This window comes from Pinus tabuliformis, chromosome 9 (assembly GCF_031772625.1).
Source record: "Pinus tabuliformis cultivar Carrire ecotype Pingquan chromosome 9, CPIR1, whole genome shotgun sequence".
In the NCBI taxonomy this organism is placed as follows: domain Eukaryota; kingdom Viridiplantae; phylum Streptophyta; class Pinopsida; order Pinales; family Pinaceae; genus Pinus; species Pinus tabuliformis.
In genome coordinates, this window is record NC_142307.1 from 1,963,995,697 (window position 1) to 1,964,016,497 (window position 20,801).

At 37.7% G+C, this 20,801-nt stretch overlaps 1 pseudogene; it reads left to right on the forward strand.

Moving 5' to 3' along the window:
• The first annotated feature begins 303 nt into the window (after window positions 1-303).
• Window positions 304-1,179, forward strand: LOC149156852 (E3 ubiquitin-protein ligase RGLG5 pseudogene; annotated as a pseudogene).
• Window positions 1,180-20,801: the final 19,622 nt, after the last annotated feature.

Below are 20,801 nucleotides of genomic sequence, written 5' to 3' on the forward strand. Positions count from 1 at the left end.
ATTTTGTGCTGATCCATAGCAAATCTCACCCAGCTGTCATACTTATCAGAATCCGCTGTGTTTTAGATTGTTAGGTGTCAATTTGTATTGGCACATGTTGCAGTTGTTGGTTAGAAGGAGACAAAGGGTTATGTTTAATATCTGAATGCATTTAATGGAAAGTTACTTGCTGGCATCAATCAAAAGATTCAGTTATACAAATGGGAGCTTCGTGATGATGGCTCAAGAGAATTGCAGTCTAAATGTGGCCATCATGGGTACCATCATGGGTACACTACAGCAGCAGAGGCCATAATATTATTAATGTTAATAATACCTGGATTGGACCGCTTGTGGGATTCTTCATCCTATGGTCCTTCACCAGCAGTTCCATCGGAAACTTATGCACAACCAGCGACTAAACAGAAGTTGCAAAGGGAGATAGTCCCACATCTTCGACTGGCTGGGCCAACATCTTTTGCCCCAATTATTGAAGCAGCAATCCGTATTGTGGAACAGAGTGGTGGGCAGTACCATGTTCTCTTGATAATTGCAGATGGATAGGTAACGAGAAGTGTTGACACTGACAATGGACAACTGAGTACACAAGAACAGAATACAGTCAATGCAATAGTGGAAGCCAGTGAATATCCACTATCAATTGTCTTAGTTGGAGTGGGAGATGGGCCTTGGGACATGATGCAGCAGTTTGATGATAATATTCCGGCTCGAGCATTTGACAACTTCCAATTTGTGAACTTTACAGAGATTATGTCAAAGAATGTTGCTCAATCTAGGAAGGAGACTGAGTTTGCCCTTGCATCACTTATGGAAATACCATCTCAGTACAAGGCCAGACTGGATCTTCAAATACTGGGTTGCCGCAGAGGTAAGATGCCTGATAGGTCTCCTCTTCCGCCATCACTTGGCAATGATAATTATGCTGCAAGGCAACAATATCAGCGCGCAGACAGTTTCCAAACAAATAGCTCCCGAAATCGTTGTGTTGATTCCTTTGCAGGATCTGCTCCTCCAGAAGCCAAGGATACACAGGATGCTCAACTGTGTCCAATCTGCCTGATGAATGCTAAAGATCTTGCTTTTGAATGCGGTCATCAGACCTGTTATGACTACAGACAGAACATTGTTACATGCCCTATATGTCGTAGTGATATCACAACCAGGATAAAATTGTATTAAAGTCAATGCAGATTTCGCAGAAAGATAAATATCTATTATGACTTGGCCATCTGAAATACGCCGAATTGGGGCTGGATTGGCATGGGTCCATGTTCTATTGTGTGGATTTTCACAGTAGCTACGATAAGGAGCTTTTTGGCATACTTGAGCAAAGGGGCAGAGTGAAGACCAGAAGTGTGAACGTAAGGCCAATGTGGATAATTTAGTGCTTCGTTCAGGTGTCAAGACAGTAAAGCGGCATGTTAAGAGGGTAAGTGGGGATTGAAAGATGAAATTTATATTGCTTCTGTTGTATAAGATGGTATAAATCGTGGTGCACATGGTGTGACATATTTAAAAGATGCAATGTCTTTTTCCAAGCATCAAGCGTTTTGGACTGGAGTGACTAGAAAATTTAAAGAGGAGATTGGGCACTATCTATCAACAGATAAGTTATTTCAAAAGTTTAGGAACATGAGGTACAGGTACTTGAGTATTAAGCAGAGTAATATCCAAGAATTCAACAAGCATGATAAGGACCTTTTCAATCTACTTGAACAGGTTTTTGGCAATGGTAGTTGTGTTACTTCTGATTCAGATATTAAAAGACAAGACAAATCTGGTGCTCCTTTTTCAGGCAATGAAATTGAAGATAAGGTATACAAACAGAGTAGAGTCGAAGACTGTGTTTTTGAAATTACACAGCAGTTTCGTAGCGCGCTACGAAACTGCTGTAGCTGCATGTTACAATTGAGTTGATCAATTATGATTGACAAAGCAGTAAATCTTTTTGTAAAGGGTCTTGTCTTCACACATGGAAAGCGTTGACAGCACATCAAGGACGTGGCATTTTGTCATATCATAAGGAAATTGAAGCATGTATCAGAAAGCTTGAATACATTTTCCTTTTTGTTTTCGAAACAGTGGAGGACACATCATCAAATCAGGTTTCATAACAGCAGACAAGGACGTGGCAGTCTGCTCTATTTTGGGTAATTAAAGGATAAAGGACATGCTTCTTTGGATTCGAACATTTTGAGGTAAACCAAAGACCAGTAAAACAGGGATAATTTCCTATGTTTCATGACATTGGAAAACATGTGATATTGAAGAGCAACATGAAGCATTAAAGGTCCATCACAGCCACCGCCAGAAGGGAACCAGATGTCAGAGAACGAAAATTTTTGTAGACCAAGGCTGATATGGAGTTAGAGTCATAGTTGATTTAGATCTCTAAAAACTCCAGTCAACACTTTGTTGTATTTATTAAGTAGTTCGAATTAGAATCCTAATTGTTTTAGGTTTCTAGAGCTATCAATTTGTAGTCTGTTGTATTTATTAGTTTGTTTCAAATGTTAGTAGGTGTCATCATAGGCAGAATTGGAGTTCCCCTCACGCTGGAGGAGGAACCTCAGTTAGGTAGAAGAGCTCTATATATAGGGGAAGAGCTGATGTACAAAGGGTTGGAAAATTTTATGATACAGCTTGTATTTGGCTTATGTATAAGACTCATTTTCAGTAATATAATTTTGACTTTACTTCTCAGGATTCATGAAGGATTTCCTATGTTCAGAATATGTAATCTTGTCCTTTCCATAATTTTTACAGTGGTATAGATGTATAATCACTCAGAATTCACTGAATGTGCTCTGATTTCCTGTATGCATTTATAAACTATGGTCCCATATGAGGTGTGTTCTGAATGTCAAAATGCTGAGTACCCTGACTTCTATGTAAGGTTGAGTTCACTGTTGTATTGAGGTGTTGTTGACTCCATAAGCCCAATGGATAGTTGTTTAATGTGTTTCCAGCATTCATATTTGTCACATTTGTTCTATAAGAGTTAGCCATCTAGATCTTTATCAAAATCATTAACCTTTGAGAGAGCCCTCTCAGGTTGAGGAGGCTAAGCCTCAGCCAAAAGTTGGTTTGAAATAGTTACTTGAAGTCTTCCTAGTCTGCAGCCTTCCAGGGCCTGATTTTGAGATAACAACATCATTCATCATTCTCATGAAAGTAGTAGGAGCATTAGTTAAGCCAAAAGGCACAACCAGCCACTCATACAATCCCTGCTTTGTTTTGAAAGTAGTCTTCCATGCATCTCGTTCTGCAACTCTGACCTGATGATATCCACTATGCAAGTCTAACTTGGAAAAATAAACAGCTTCTTTCAATTGATATAATAGATCATCTATGCGAGGAAGGGGATAATGAATTTTTATTGTTATCTTATTCAGTGCTCGGTAATCAATGCACATTCTCCACGAGCCATCTTTCTTTCTCACCAAGACAATTGGAGACCCCCATGGTGATGTGTTAGGTCTGATGAACCCCTTCTCTAGCAACTCTTGCACCTGCTTCTTGATTTCTGCATTCTCTAAAGCGGACAACCTGTACATTCCGATGTTAGGCAATGGAGAATCTTGCTGCAAATTAATATCATGCACTATTTCCTTTTTGGGTGGCAGACCTTTAGGTTCTTGAAACAAGATATCATATTCTGAAACAACGTTTTCTAAATTAGCTTTCTTCTTAGCATCACAGCCCTCAAATACATTGGTTTTATTAGGTTTCTTTTCCTTTACAACCATTAGTAGAAATTGTTTGCGTGAATTTACAATTCGTTTCATCTGCCCTGAGTTTATGAGAGTATAATTATTCTTGAGCTTATGAGCCCTTACAAAGTATTCGATTCCATCTTTAACGAGTAGATACTTGTTCTCAGCTCTATAGAAAATAGCTTTTCTATCATACAAGTAAGGACTTCCTAAAACAATTCCACATATATCCAAAGGAACTACATCTAACACAACCTCATCTACAAATTTTGACCCAAAAGACAACTTAAGTTTACATTGTCTAGTCACCTGTAGTTGTGCTTTATCACTTAACCAACCTAATGGGTATGGTTTCTTGTGAGGTGTAGTCAGTAATCCCAACTTCTTTACAATTGCTTCAGAAATTAAATTTACTTGTGAGCCACTATCAAACAAAGTATCAATCTTTTGATGCTTGGAAATAACTCGAATATGGAAAAGATCATGTCTTTTTCTCTCATTTTCTTCATCATTAATATATTGTGTAGAATTACCAGTAGATGCTTCATAATCTTTGCCTTTTATACCTATGGCTGCAATGGTTGTTTCATCTCTTCAGTTCGACCCCAAATCTTTCTGAATAGCTATAGCAGTCTTCTTCTTCTTGCCCTCGAACTTCTTAGGTCTCAGCTCTGGATGTAGAATCCAACAGTGCTCATCATCATGCTCATCCTTCTTACAGTGAGTGCATGAAGACTTGCTTTTCTCTGTAGTGTTGGCCTTCCTCTCTTTCCATTGCTATTTTCTTTTCTCCTTATTCTTTCTTGCAATGGGCTTGGATGATCCTCCAACTTCTAGGTTCCCATTCTTTCCTCTAGCTTCTAGATGTGTAGCTTGAACAGATACCTCATCTATACTAGTGGGATATGAGGATAGTGTGCCTCATGTAATTGTGTAGACCACTTATGTACTTCAACAGAGTCTCAGGTGAGTCTAATGAAATTCCTAGAATCAAATCTCTTTTCCTAAATTCTTGGGTGTAACCTTGTACACTTTTCCCTTTCATTTGGCAAAGAGTTTGCCAGCTCATCATGGCTTGCTGCATGTAAGCTAGTGGATAGAACTGCTTTTTGATTGCAGAAACAAATTCACTCTAGACAGAAAGAATCTTACCATGTTTCTTCATGTAATCTTGTGTTCTACCTTCCCACCATACCAAGGTAGTGCCTCTGAGGCGTAGGCTGGCTAGTTGAATCTTACTCTTGTCTGAGTCGATACTCTACACTCTGCAATAAACATCAATTTATCTGATCCAATTATCCAGCTTCCCTACATTCAACTCTCCATCATATAGTGGTAAATCAAATTTAACATCTAATTTAATCAACGATGTGTTTTTTTTATGTTCAGGGCTATTAGGAGGTGTGAGAAAGTTTTCTTCTTTCCCTTTGCCTTTTGAGTGGTCATGGAGGAGAGACTCTTCTTCTCTTTTATCCTGTTTGGAGCCTGCTGAATCTTCATCTTTATGTTTCCTAAAGTCCCTATACATTTCCTCTACCATGGACCTCATGGCCAGGAAACTATCTATAAATTGAGGGTCTAGTCCCAAGGGACTTTCTTCTGACATTTTCTTCTGAGGATAGACTCTTCCAATTTCCGAGTTAGTTTCAATCAACTCTCCTTCTCCTGATTTGAGCTTTGATCTAGTTAGCATTCAACAATAGAATCCAGCACAAGCTTGTCTAACCTTAACAACCTAGGAGCTCTGATACCACTTGATCTGAAATCACTCGTGAATGATCTCAGTTAATTAATGAAGGTATTATAGACCCATGTGCTGGGGCGTTCCTATGTTATTTTAAGCAACGGATCGATAATATTGTGAAATACACAAGCACTTGAAACAGTAAGAGAAACACAGTAAGCAAATACAAAACACAACAAATTTAATAAGGAGTTCACCCAATCCTCCTAGGCTACGTCTCCTGGTCCAGCCTTCAGTGGTGGCCTTTTCTATTGTGTCTTAAAGTAGAGATTTTACAATAAGGAGCTCAATTTGAGTCTCACTTAATAGAGAATGATTAGTAGGATTGTACTTGGATCCCCCAAGTCTCTAGAGTACACAAACTCCCCTTACTGAATCTCAACCTCGACTGGTCTCAATGGTATGAGTCCAATTTGGTACTCAATACCTGACAGGTCTAAACAGACGAGTTGCTTTAACCTCTCAAGCCTTCTCTAGAGTTCACAGACTCTCGGACTCTCTGTGTTTTGTCTGCTCGATGCTGCCTTTGCTCTGCAGGTCAGCTCGGCTTCTCTGTTCTCTGTAATTCATTTCTTTCTCTCTACTTATGTTCTTCTCTCTCTGCTCTTTGTCTATTCGTGTCTTAAAGCCAATCTGCTCCCTGACTGTTCGTTTCCGCTTCCTGGCTCTCTAGATCGCCTGCCTCTATCCGCTGGAATTCCCCTGCTTTGCATCATCATCACTGTGTAATGCTTCACAGAGAGGTGACCACCTATTTCCTCATGAACTGAGTGTCAGTTCTCTTTGAATGGTCGTTATTTCCATTACTCCAAGATTGCTCGAAAAATTGTTCCTTTTCCAACTCATTAGTCATGTCAAGCCTCAAGCCTCATGTACCTCAGTCTATTTCCCTGTCAAATCCGGTCTTCCATCGGGTTTATTCTCTGTCGTTGATCTGGAGCCTCTAAATCCTATGGTCTTCGTCTATAGAGGGTGGTTAAGTTGCTCGACCATTACTCACGCAATGAAAGCAGTTTTCTCTCACATCCACTGGACGCGTCTCACCCGGTGTGTGGCATCGCACTTAACTCGGCCAAACCCGCTTACTGCTTGAATTGCACACGATATCCTGCCAGTTTTGGGCGCGGGACCTGCCTTTTGATGGTTTCTGCACAGTTTCCTATTTTCCTCGTGACCGAGTGCTCGGGGATTTCCTTTGCTAAGAGTTTTGCCTTACGATAGCACTAATCACGTACCAAAAACTGCCTCTCTTTTTGGATCTGGGCTTCCGATTGCCAATTTGCATCCATGCACGGTCTCCATGGGCCAACGATCAGCGTGCTTAGACCAAGGGTCCTCATTGTTCCATGCTGGCCACAAATTGCCATTGTTCAGAGGTCATTTCTGAAATGTTTTAATGATCTAGTTTGGATCACAAAGCCTTGTTGACCAGGGCCTTGGTAAGCTTGATATTGTCCAAACATAGGTTGACCTTATTGGGCAGGTCCAAATTGGGGTTGGAATTGCTGGAATTGAGATTGTTGATATTGGGGCTACCACAGTTGTTGAATCAACTATTGTTGTTGTTGGTACAACTGTTGTTGATTTAACGGTTGTTGTTGCCCAGCAATGTAAGGTTGACCAGGTTGTGAATAAACTATACCAGTGTAAGCCTGAGTCACTCTGGATAAAGGTACACTAACCTGAGGTTGTTGGACCCCAGACACAAGCGGTTGTTGTATAACAACCTGAGAAACTTGGGCCTCTTGACCCAAAACTTGTGGTTGTGAGGTAGAAGGACCAGCTTGTATAGGTTGAGATACAATTGTTTGAACTTGTGACTGCGATACAGTGGTAACAATAGGTGTAGTAGGAATAGCTGACACAGTTTGCATCGGTTGTGTTGGATACACAAGCCTTGGTTGAACTGGCATTGTTGGTTTCCATTGACAGACTCGCATTCCAGACTGACCTGAATATGATGGGATACTACCATATGATGGTCCTCCAGGATATGGAGGATAAGGTGAATAAGAATATTGCTCTCCATATGGTGGCAATCCAGTATGTAATGGATACATAGGTCATTGTTGACTAGATTGCCTAGTTTGATATTGATATGCAAGATCAAACTGTTGAGTTCCCATAAATGAAGAACCAGGTAAAATTCTGGTTGAGGACATGGGTGATGACCATGGTGTAGAAGCAACCCTTGAGTGGGTTCCAGATAAATATTGGTAACCAACCAGGATGGATGATTCACCATATAGGTGTGACTCAGGAGTAGTAGAAAACATCGAAGAGGTTGCGACAGAAGATTCTACCACAGCTGCATCAGATGATATTGTCTAGGTTGTTGATGGTTCTTCAGCCATAGTTCATTGACCCAATAGATTTCCTAAAGAATCAACAGGTACTTGAAAAGAAGTAAGATCAAAAGGAGCAGTAAAATGAGGAGTATAAGGATAAATATAAAGCTCGGTTCCAAAATGTAATGGGGTTCCACGTGTAGTATCTTCTTCAAATTCTTCCTCAACAGCAATTAAAACAGGTGGAAGAACTTCACCATCGGGTCTGTAATACACTTCTGGTGTTGGTAAAGTGGAAGTTTCAATAGTTACGTATGTCTGAGGGTTAACCAGTTGATCGTCTTCTGCTAAAGTAACAACTTTTGAATGTTCAAATTCGAAGTCCATATGTTCCAACAAAATAACAACAGTTTCAGGGAGAGGTTCCTGAATAACTTTAGGTTCAAAAGTAACTTCTGTTTGAACTGTGATAGGTTCTAGATTAACTTCTAGTTGAACTGATTCAAGTTCAGAAGTAATTTATTGTTGAGCAATTTCAATTTGAGTATCAACTTGTTGTTGAACAACTTCGGTTACTGTTTCACTAGTATCAATTATAGTGTCCTCAGGTAATTATGAAATTTTCTTCTTCATTAACGGATGTACCAAAAATAGTTGGAGTAACTGGAGTCTCAATACTTACTGAAATGGATGATTCTGGTAATTCAAATGAAGAACCAAGAGTTATTGATGTACTTGACTCAGTTAAGTGAGACCGCTTTGACCAAATAGGTGTAGCTTCGGGTGGCAAAGGTGGTTTACTCGCTGTTCTCCGCAAACGATGGGGTAAGGGTTGACATTCCTCCACGATTGTTGATTAATTTTATTATAAAAAGGAAATAAACAAAAAGGGGTAAGCTAGGCAAAAGGTTTACCAAGAAACTATGAACTGCAGAACACCTCCTGGCTAACCAAGAAGTACGAGCAGGCAATCTCCCCAAATGCTGTGTTTGGTGTATCACAATGTACAAGGCGGTCAACTCGATTACCTAAGGATGGATAGAAACCTAGTTTTGTCCTCCCATATATTCCCAAAAGTACCTGGAGGCCCAATCCATATAAGCGTTGTCTAATGCAAAACCGCACAGTGAGAGCATTCCCATATACTTTACACACTGTAACACTGCCCTATATACCCGAAGGTACATGGACGAGCTACGATATACTCACGTACGTGGAATGAGGTATCACACTCGGGATGTATTGAATACAAGTTAGTGACAGCTAGTTTGTTTTACGATGCCGGAACATGTCTCTAGCCTAGAACCACTAAATCTTTTTCGTTAGGTGACAATGTTCCATTAGGTAAATTGATGTTAATTTTAAGTTGATCTCGCTTAGGAATTTTCCTTTCAAGTTCACCACTTGATGTATTATGAAATTCCTAGGAATGCAGCTATTATGATAAGCATTCTTTCCATTCAATTTAATAATGAAAATCTTAGCTAATAGGGATAGAGCAATCATATTTCTTTCAATCAAAGAGAAAAGAGCACAATCTAATGCAATTTCCCTAAACTATTCCTATGAGCACACACAAACTTTTTCAATGCAAAATGCATGTATTTCTTTTTCAATTTCCTTAATGTGAATATTAAAAAAAGGAAACTAATGCACATACAATCAATCAATCTTTAACAAGAATGAATACTTTACGATAGTTATGTTTCGAAGGAAAAGAAGACTTTTATGACACTTTCTTTCAAACAAAGATTAATCAACTATAATCTAACTTTTACTATGGATCAGTAATGATAAAGGAAACATTTAAGAAACATTAATCAATTGTACGAATTTACAAGGTAATTTCCTCAGACATAACACCAAAGGACACCACTCACAAACAAATCACAGATCAATACACTAGTATTCTTGACGTGGTTAAAACCCTCAAAGAGTGAAATAGTCAATGGCCTGAGCCAACGCAACCACTTCAGGCAATTTATTAATAAAAGAATGAAAATTTACATAAGCTTCTCTCATGAACGGTTACCCTACAAATGACCGTCCATGCTCTTTAAATAGAGATCATGGACCAATCAGGTGTTAAGCCATGGATCAAGTGTTGGTAATACCAAGGAGAGAATGAACCGTCAGATCACTACATATCGTGACCGTCGGATTGTAAGTTACAAAAGTACATAGTAAAGAAACACACTTTACCTAACTCTACACCAGACCAAGTTAGACTTAACTATTTCCTATGTGTTGGAATATCCTAACATCCCCCCTTAAGAACAACTTGGGATAGGATTGAAGGATGTACAAATATGACACAATAGGAGAAGGAAGGAGGCATTAGAACCTATCCCCCCTTAGTGACAACTTCTTGAACTCCAACCATAAATCAAAGTTTAGTAAACTTCGCCTCTGTGAGAGCCTTTGTAAAGATCACAGATCAATACACCGGTATTCTTGACGTGGTTAAAACCCTCAAAGAGGGAAACAATCCACAGCCTGAGCCAACACGGCCACTTCAAGCAATTTATTAATAAAAGAATGAAATTTACATAAGCTTCTCTCATGAACGGTTACCCTACAAATGACCCTCCATGCTCTTTAAATAGAGATCATGGACCAATCGGGTGTTAAGCCATGGATCAAGTGTCGGCAATAGTGAGGAGAGAATGAACTGTCAAATCACTACATATCGTGACCATCGGATTGTAAGTTACAAAAGTACATAGTAAAGAAACACACTTTACCTAACTCTACACTAGACCAAGTTATACTTGACTATTTCCTATGTGTCAAAATATCCTAACATCAACCAAATCAAAGAGGGCTAGCAAAGGAGATAAAAACTTGTTTTCTGAGACATGACATTCATTGATCAATTAGCAAGCAATCAAACAAAGGAAATTTGGAAAAAAAACTCAATCCAAAAGTGGGAAACTGACCCTAGGAGGATCAACGCAGCCCTGAATGGGAGACAGTGTGCTTCAAAGCACTGTCCCTAAGCCAAGGGTTCTCTACAGTGCACTGTGTCCCTCACAAGCCTGCGTTGGTGAGAGTAAGCCATTTCAAGAGGCAATTTGACATAGTTTTTTACCAAAATTCAATGCAAAAGATCTGAAATACAATCAATGGACACAAGTAGGGTCTACAAGAGTGTCCTAGGAGGTGGATAAGCTACTAGGAAGGATGATCTCTCCCAAATGGAGTCACCAATTTGTTTTGGAGAATTAGGTATCTACAGATAAATACTAATTCCATAGATAAGTAGCCATATCTAGAACAATAGTTTAAATCACTTTAACATTTTCCTATAAGCAATAGATAATACAAAGAAGATGAGAAGACCTACTTGTAGTTTCGTTTTCCTCTTCTCTCCTTTGTATCGATCCTGTCGCTCCTTCCCATACTTAACATGCATGAGAAGTACCTGTGAACATCAATAGAAGACAAAGAATTGATCAAAGCAAAAGATCTATTGAATACAAGTAAATGGAATTAGATACATTCACACATATAAGCATTATATAACAAGATAAGCATATGGGAAAAAGGTTCAAATACTTTATTGAATAGAAGAAGGACATACAACCATCAAGTCTAATTTGAATTCACTCCTCCAGCTTGGATCCCATCCACATCACATCAAAAGCATGATAAACTTGTAGCATAACAATACTTGTCTCAAAATCAATTCTCATAGCAACATTATCTCCTTAAAATTCAACATAGTCCAACCCCGGATCACTTAGATGAGTGGTCAATTTATATGAGGATGAAGGAGGTTACGTCATAAATGGGGGTATTTAATGGCCTTCCATACTTAGAACTAGTTCCATGGAGGAAGGGATGAGAGGATAGGATGCATCTTAACTTATTCCTCATGCATTTTCGAGCTCATAATAGTTGATAAGTGAGGGAAACTTCTAGATGACTCTAAGAGATAAGAATATTCCCCAAACCCTATGTGAATTTTTCTCAATCTCGCCCAGTGCAGGTGAAAGAGTGCCTAAGTACTTTGCAGAGCACCCTAGCATGGACTAAATTTCTCTGCAGCACACCCTTACATGGGCCTACCTGTGCTGGTCCCTTTAGAGGTCATTTCAGGATGTCTTCAAGTCATGAAACTGTCTATAAAGGAGGCATTCAAAAGGGTGACTTGTTTAGGGCATGTAGCAACTAAAATTAGGGTTTGATGAGCCCTAAAACACTGATCTGGATGATGGCAGTGATGTGCCCAAGTGGATATGTAACAATTCTTCTCGCAAAAGTTCTCCCCATGCTACCATACAGAGATATATGTGGTCTCTAGGATCATTCTACCCATCATACTTTTCTATGAGCTCTGTTTCTACTTGTACAAACCTTATCCACATCAACCTCCTACATTTTTTCCAATCTCTTATATTCTTCTTATGTGTACCCCACCATCTAGCAGGCGTAGCTCTCAGCACTTGATCCAGTGCTAACAATCTCTAGCATTTTGGTACCCACCTTTCATAATCTTTAAATAAATTATTCACATCACCCAAACCATCATATAAAGGTAAATCATGTACCTCAATCGTCATGGAGCGCACTACTTTAGTGATCCTTGCACATTGCCTTGTAGACACTTCATGCAATCTGTTCTACTAGTTCTCCAATTCCTCTTCTGAATTTGAGGTACAAGAATTATCTTCCTCCCAAGTCAACTTTCCATTTGCAGTGGAATTGATCCCCTCCTCTTCCTTCGTTTTGATCTGATATGTATTATCAATGTTTCCTGCGCTATATTCCTCTTTGACATGCTTTGTATAACTCACCCTTTCTGATGGATCCAATGGAACAATAACCCTCATATTATTGCTTTCAAATATCATTTTTCTTTTATTCAGATTAATTATAGCCATTTTGGAAAATTCCCAATCCAATCCAAGCAACACGGGGTAAGGATTACTATCATCTACTATCTCAATCAGTTAAGAGTCAGTGGTAGTGTGCATTCCATTGATGTCCACTATGACATTAGACAACCTTCTTAGGGGTAAGATTTCCTGTTGATTTTCCATGTTCATCTGAATAGTAGACCATTTCAACTTTAGTTTACCCATCGATTCCCAAGTCTGCCTTGGCAATACATTGGCATCAGATCCAAAATCTAAGATAACCTAATCTATGTCATACTCTCCTTTGCACTGTAAGCCTCATTTCCTTCCTTGTTCTCTTCTTATGTCTATGCATATTATTTACTACATGCATCTCACTCTGTGGTATATCCTTAGAAGTGAAGGAGTATATAAGTTCCTGTAATCCCTCCACAACCTTCTAATTCCTCAACAACTTCATGTAAGTCTGTAGAAAATACTTCAAGACATTAATGTCCACCTCTCATGTCGCAACCAGTACTATCTCGCAGTTATCCTTCTAAGTTGGTTGCATGGTAGAGGTTGAGGCCCCATCATCCATAAAGTTTTGCCTTTCCTCCATGAATGCTTGCTTTTCCTTCAAGACATCAAATGCAGGATATTTTTCAGTAGTCTTCCTTATCCATGTAGTTTCAGCTTCCTGTTTCCCATAGGCATTATCATTACCAGTCACGGTTCCACTTCTTGTTAGAATGTCGATGCACGGTTGATATTCTCTTGGGTTAGTGATCATCATTTGGACATTTGCTACATGTTTCTAGTTTCTTTTTTCCTACATATTTGCAATAAGGATGGTACATTCTTCTATGACATGATCAAAGGACTTACAGTAATTGCAAGTTTCCATCGAGTTCTGATAGTCTCTCGCAAAGTGTCTTGCATGTCCATAGTTGTAACAGATAATATGGCCACGTCTTCAACCAGCTCCCCCTCCTCCTCCTCCTCCTCATTGAAATCCTCCTCAACCAGTGTGCTAGCCTTGATCTTCATGTGTGTGTCCTTCATCTTGCAGTCTATAACTATCAGTAGTGCCCTCCATCATTAAGTCATAACTTCGGCATTTTTTCTCATCATGGCCCAATGATCTACAAAAGTTACAAAACAACTGCTTTATGGTTTGTATATACTTTTGTAATAGATATCAGTCTTCAAAGTAATGTTTACCTCACATCCTACAAATCTCGCACCACTGACCTGGATTTACGAGATTAGGCGCTCCACTTGCAATATAATCTCTGAACACAGCGCATTGATCCTTATAGTGACCTTCTGCTTTTCATTTCATACACCACACTTCTGATATTTCTAGTCTAACTTCTTTACCTTTATTTAGATCCTGAAATTCCAGGGTCAACGTATCTAGTTGACTATGTATCTGTTGTACTCTTGTGTGAGTATCTCTAACCAGTGAAGCTTCCAACTTCATCGCAATCTACAATGCTTTATCTTGCGTTGTGATCTTCTCTTGTGTCAATGGTAACCTAATATGTGGTAATAGCGCGGCTATGAACCATTCCTTATGTTGTTGTGGGGGTATCTCAAATATCACTTGACCCATCAAAACCTTGAATCATTGTTCCAACTCCCACACAGATTCAGTCGTTGCTTGCTTGATCTCTTTCATCTTTGTGATACACTGTGATTTTGATTTTGGCTTCTTGAAATCTTCTACCAAGGCTTTCTTAATTTCATCAAATGTAGCATTCGTCTTACTCTTGAAGTATTTCATATACCACGTCAGCGCCCTCTCCCTCAGCGACATGGCGAGTTGTGTCTTCTTTACATCATCATTATTAATTTGTCTTTCCATTCATACTGCATCAACTACGAACCAAAACTAGTCAAGGTCTTCTGTTCCCAATCCTCTAAAGATAGGTAGCTTAATGTCATCATCCAGTCTTCTTCTCGAGGGACTAGGTGGAGAGGGAGGTGGACGTGGAGGTGTAGGGGAAGTATGGGGATGGGAATGGGGTGTGAGTGGGGTGGATGGATGGGGAATCCCAAAGATGCCCAGATTCGTTTTAGCTCCTAACTTCGACGTGCCTTCAAGATGGGTGGGGGAATATTGCAGGGTTGTAGGGTTACTTCTTTCTTTTTCGTTCTCATATCCCAACAAAGGGCTATAGTCAACCTCAATAAAATTCTTCGGATATATTCTATATCATTTTCCACTTTGTGTAGCTCCTAGTTCCGACTTATTTCTTCTTTTCCCAAACATTAATCTGACTGCATCTGCATCACCCCTTTTTCACATAATAACATCTTAATCTAAAGCTTCAGAGAATTTAAGAACTTACCTCATGGTCCTTTGAAGAATCTTTGTTCAGCTTCACTATAGGACATGATTTGGTCAATTGTGAACTCAGTGATAAATCCTCCCAAAATATTATTGATCCAGAAATCAACAACCCTTGAGATACTGTTATCGATTCTCTTGAGCCACTATATCAAATCAAGGTTCCACTCCTTAGGTTCATCGCCTTTGAAATAGTTCTTATGCTCAGCTAACTTAGATATCCACTCAAGCAATTCAATGTGGAATGAACCAAAGAAAATCTTGTATTGATCTTTGAAGATATATCTCTTCCACCAAGATTCAGTAGATAAACACATGTTTCTGTTCTCTTTTTCTGCAAATTCTCTTTCTTTCTATTTGACCCACTCCTTGAGTTCTTTCTTTGATGGACGCCAAATCATATCCCTTTAAGCAGATCTCAGTCCTGACAATAAAACCATTTGTTGATTTGAGGAGGCTTGAACTAGTTTCAGAGTGTGTTTCACACCAACAAAACCCTCAACTATTGGCCCTTTCGGCAACGACCTACAAGAAAGTTGTAGTCTCGCCTGAAGCAATTATGGGAGGTTGCAAAACAAGGGTTTTGCAACCAAAGGGATATCCACGAAGTGGTGCCATGTATTTACTTCTACTGTATATCAATCTTATAACTTCATGCAGATGATTAATTTAACAAAAACCCATAAACTCTACAAATAACATTATATCAAACATTCCTTCGCATAATCCAGTGAAAAGAATACATAATCAGATATCTAATGGTAGACATATAACATATACAAAGATACAACACTTCGCCAAAACTTCTTCTTTATTAAGCAGTTCTTCAATTACATTCACTTTTCTAACATGTGCACCCAGATGCACATGGTCTATGCACTCAGTTGCACACTCTTCAAGGTCTCTGTGCACTCAGATGCAGAGCCTTCTCCAAAAGTACAGACTACAGACGTGAAAACAAATATTCACTTATGCCTCTATCATTGAGATTCTACTATTGATTATATTATCCTTTACAAAGTATTACATATCCTTTTATACAATTCATCTATATAAAAACCATGGTCCATATACCATGGATCCATAAAACAAGGACTAATACCTGATACCCAATACAAAATAAGGGATTTATCCCATCCTAAATTCCCTAAAAGTTCATGCAATGAATATATCTTTGCCAGCTCCACGCGGTCTTCTCCTTTTTCCGCGGGGTATTTTACCCAAAACTTGGACCAAGTTGGGCCATGCCCAGAGACTCACATAACTAAAATTTGAGCTATGGTCAATTAAAATTGAAAAAAATTGGTTTTTTATCGTACCTTCTACTTCAACCCCTTAATATTGGTGATATCCCTATCTATTGTCCAACATTGCATAGATACATGGGACACTCTGAGATACATCATTTATTGTCTCAGCTTCCTATACATTGTACAGACCTAGTCGATTCCTATATAGTTGAGGACAAGCACTCCATAAGTTGTCTTCCCTACACTTCCTACATTCCATGGATTTCCTTGTGGACCTATTTGTTTCCTCTCTTGCAAACTTAGAGAGATGATATTTATTAGCAGTAGCGGGTTTTTGCTAAAACTCTCTTGTTACAAAAGTGGTAAATTTCACTCTTCCACCTTGCTGATGTCCTATCGTTCTTTGTCCCTTTCCTTTAAAAGTGGACTTTCCCTTTTTTTCCTATCAACCTTGTACTTATATTTGTGCTTGGATTTCTCATAGCAATACTTTAGCCTCCTGATAGCATCCTCTAGAATTTGTATCTCGTCAAAATCTATTATCTCCCTAAATTCTTGTCTAAAACCACTGAGATACCTTTGAATCTTTGTTTTATCATCCTTGATGTAGGGCACATACCTTAGAACCTCCAAGAAATTGGTTATGTATTCATTAGTTGATAGTTTCCACAACTTGTGTTCATAAAATTCTATGGCCTTTGATGTCATAGTACCTCTCATATAAGTACTTTTCCTAAAAATACCTTTCAAATCTCCTCCAAGACAACTCTTCCTCTTGAATTTTCTTGACATTCTTTAGGTCTTCCCACTAGATATCATCTTTTCCTTTCAGGCTGAAGGTGGCTACTCTTGACTTCATTTTTTAGACTAATTATGGACCTTAAAAAACTTCTTCATTCCAAGTAGCCATCCCTTTACTTCCTCAACCTTCTTCATTTCTCCATAAAATGTAGGAGGCTTTTCCTTCTTGAATTCTTCCAACATGAAATATTTCCCTTTTCCTCTCTTTCATTGATTATGCCTCTTAATTTCAACACTAGGCAGATTCTTAGGACTTCCTGTCCTCCTCTCTATGGTACTTAGAGGAGTTCCACACCTCACTATGTCTTCACTTCAATTCCTTTGTCTCTTCTTGGACCTATTGCCTTCTACACCATAAGTATACAATTCTTGTCTTCCAAGTTCTAATGAACTCTGCTTAAACTTGTAACTAGATCCTAGCTCATCTTAATTCTATCTCTGTAGATATGATAGGCTTTGTAGTATAATTACATTCACTTTTGCATGCTTTTCAGGGGGTCTAGAAATCTTCTCATTTTACATTTTAGGCTTCTGTGGAAGTTTTTTGCAGTGGTATGATCCGGATTATCCACAGTTTTGTGTTCATTCTGTCGATGTTTCAAACCCCAAAGAGGGTCCATCATCAGGACTAATAGAATATGAATGAAAGCTTATTGGGAGAAGAGTCAAATGACCTGGGAATAAATAAACCTAGATCCCTAATTTTTTAAAGAAGTCGACACTCATATGTATGATTTCTTATTTATTTTATTTTAATTTATTATTATTTTATTCAAAGATTAATTTATTAGTTTATAATTTAATTTATTAGTTTATAGTTTGATTAATTAGTTTAATCTGATTCATAATTTTTATTTATTTATTTATTGTTATTTACCATATTTATTATTTATTCTTTATGATTTAGCCCTAGTTTTCTAATTAATCAATTAATTAATTAATTTATATTTCATAATCTTTAATTTATTTGTTTTATTAATAATTATTTTAGTTTAATTAATTGACTAATTATTTTATATTAAATTTTTATTAGAATCTAATTAATTAATTAAAATAGATGTAATTAAATTAAATTAAATTAATTAGATTAAATTAAATTAATAAGCTTTTGATTGATTTAATTTAATAATTCTAATTTTTATTTTAAAATTAATCAGGTAATCATTTTATAATTCTTGCAATTGCTTTTATCTATTTAATTGATTAATTAATTTAAATTTAATTGAATAATTAATTCTGATTCTTCCTATTGTTTTTTATTTTAGTTTTATTATTATTTAATTAATCAATTAAAATTTTTTATTTAATTAATCAATTTTTAAAAAATTTCATTGATTTAATTAATTATTTTTAATTATTTTCTTTTTGTTATTAATCATTTTATCATTTTTCAAGATTTAACCTATTAAGCTATAATTGTCCAACTAATTAATAAATTAATTAATTTTTATTTTATTCCTATTTTATTTAATTAAAATAATTTTTTTATTAATTAAAATAAAAAAATATATATATTAATTAATTAATTTTAATTTATTTTGATTTATTTTATTTTATTATTGTTTTTTATTTATTTTATATTAATTTTATAATTGTAATTAATCATTTGACCAACTAATTAATAAATTAATTTTAATTTATTTAATTTCTATTTTTATTTATTTAATTAAAATTAATTAATTAATTAAAATGAAAACCCTGATACTATGCTTCCAAAGGACTGGAGGGGTTTATTTGTCTGATCAGGGGAAGCCAATTTCCACTAATTTCACTCCCATTGTCCCTGTTGAGGTTCTGAGGAAATTTCATAATTTCAATGGCCTCTCTGATTTTTCTTTTATGATAATTCTCCTCTCTTGCAATTATTTTAGCGTCCTCTAAACACATATGATGCTTTGTTTTGGACGAGTGTTCTGCAAGGGGTGATGTATGGGATCTCTCATTATTTATATTAGCCGCGTGCTCTTTTAGTCTTATTTTCAGAGATCGACCGGTTTCCCCAATATAACTCTTGCCACAAGAGCAGTCAATCTTGTACACACCCTTGAGTTGTTGACAATCAATGTTATCTTTTACTGACCCATCATTTGTCTTATAGTTCCACATGTTGTAAATTGAGTGTTATGTTATTCTTCCTTAAAAATTTTGCAATCTTATCTGTAACCCCTTGGATGAATGGAAGGTAAACCTTTCCATAACTTTCTTTCTTGTCTTTAGGAGGACGCCTGGAGAGAACCTTATCTTGAGCTCTTCTTATAGCTTTCTTGATACTCCACTCTCTGTATCCAAGGTTTTTGAAGACGGAGGTTAAGTGTTCAATCTCTTCTTTTAGGTGATCAGGGTCAGAAATCTTGAAAGCCCTAAAAGCTAGAGTGTTTAAGACGCCAGATTTTTGGGAAGGATGATGGTAAGAGTCAGCATGAAGATAGCTATCAATATGGGTCTTCTTCCTATAGACATGGTGTCCCAAAGTACCATCCTCCTTTCTACTGATCAGAACATCAAGAAAGTGGATCTTACCGTTCTCTTCAAGATCCATAGTAAATTTGATTTCGGAAGATATAGAGTTAAGTGTTAGGATATTCCGACACATAGGATATAGTTAAGTTCAACTTGGTCTAGTATAGAGTTAGGTTAGAGTTAGGTAAAGTGTGTTTCTTTACCGTTGTACATTTTGTAACTTACAATCCGACGGTCACGATATGTAGTGATCCGACGGTTCACTCTCACCTCGGTATTACCGACACTTGATCCGTGGCTTGACACCCGATTGGTCCATGAGTTCTATTTAAAGCGCATGGAGGGTCATTGTTCGGGTAATCCGTGCATGAGAGAAGCTTATGTAAATTTTCATTCTTTGATTAATAAATTGCCTGTAGTACCCACGTTGGGACAGGCCGTGGACTATTTCCCTCCTTGCACTCTGAGGGTTTTAACCACGTCAAAAATACTGGTGTATTGATTTGAGATCTGGTTGTGAGCGGTGTCCTTTTGGTATTCTTTCTGTGGAACTTACCCTGTAAATTCCTACATGGTATCGGAGCTATTTGAGGGCCGCGTCCGTTGGTGATCCAAATCTGAAGCCGGTAGAACTGCATGCGGCTGTCGTTTCCTAGATCTGCTGTTTCTGACTGCTTTCGGGCCGAGAGGACTGCTCTGTTGCGTTCGGAGCATCTGTTCCAGTGAGGAACCCCTTTCGTTTCACGCGAAAAGGTTTCCGGTAGCCCTAACTGCGTCATTTTTCAGATCGGGAGGTATACAGTGTTTTTTTTGCAGTTTACTGTTAATTTCTCTCTGCTTATTTCGGTCTCAGTTTATTTAGCCTTTTTTTTAACCGGATCTATACCTTTCATTTCTGCGTATGCTCTTTGCCCTGCGACTCTGTGCGATCTGGGCAAATCAGAAACAGAAAGGAAGGATTTTTCTCATGCGTATGCTCTTTTCCCTGCACCTTAGTGTGATCTCGGAAAATCAGAAACATTGAGAAAAATATTTAGTTTTTCGGCTAAAGCTAACCTTGAGATTTTTTTTTTTTTTTAATTTCTAGTTTTTTGGCTAAAGCTAACTTCGAGCCGCAAGGTTCGTTTTTCTTTGCATATTCGTGTTGGGTTTTGTGTTTTGTGTTTTGTAGGGAAAAAGAGCTTTCTCAAGGCAAGCACGCAAACCGAGGCCCCCCCCCCCCCCTCTCTCTCTCTCTCTCTCTCTCTCTCTCTCTCTCTCTCTCAAATTTTTTGTATAGATCAATTGGTTCAAAGCTATTTTTAGAGAGTAGAGGTCTTGGGTTCAAGTCTCCATTTTGTGGGGG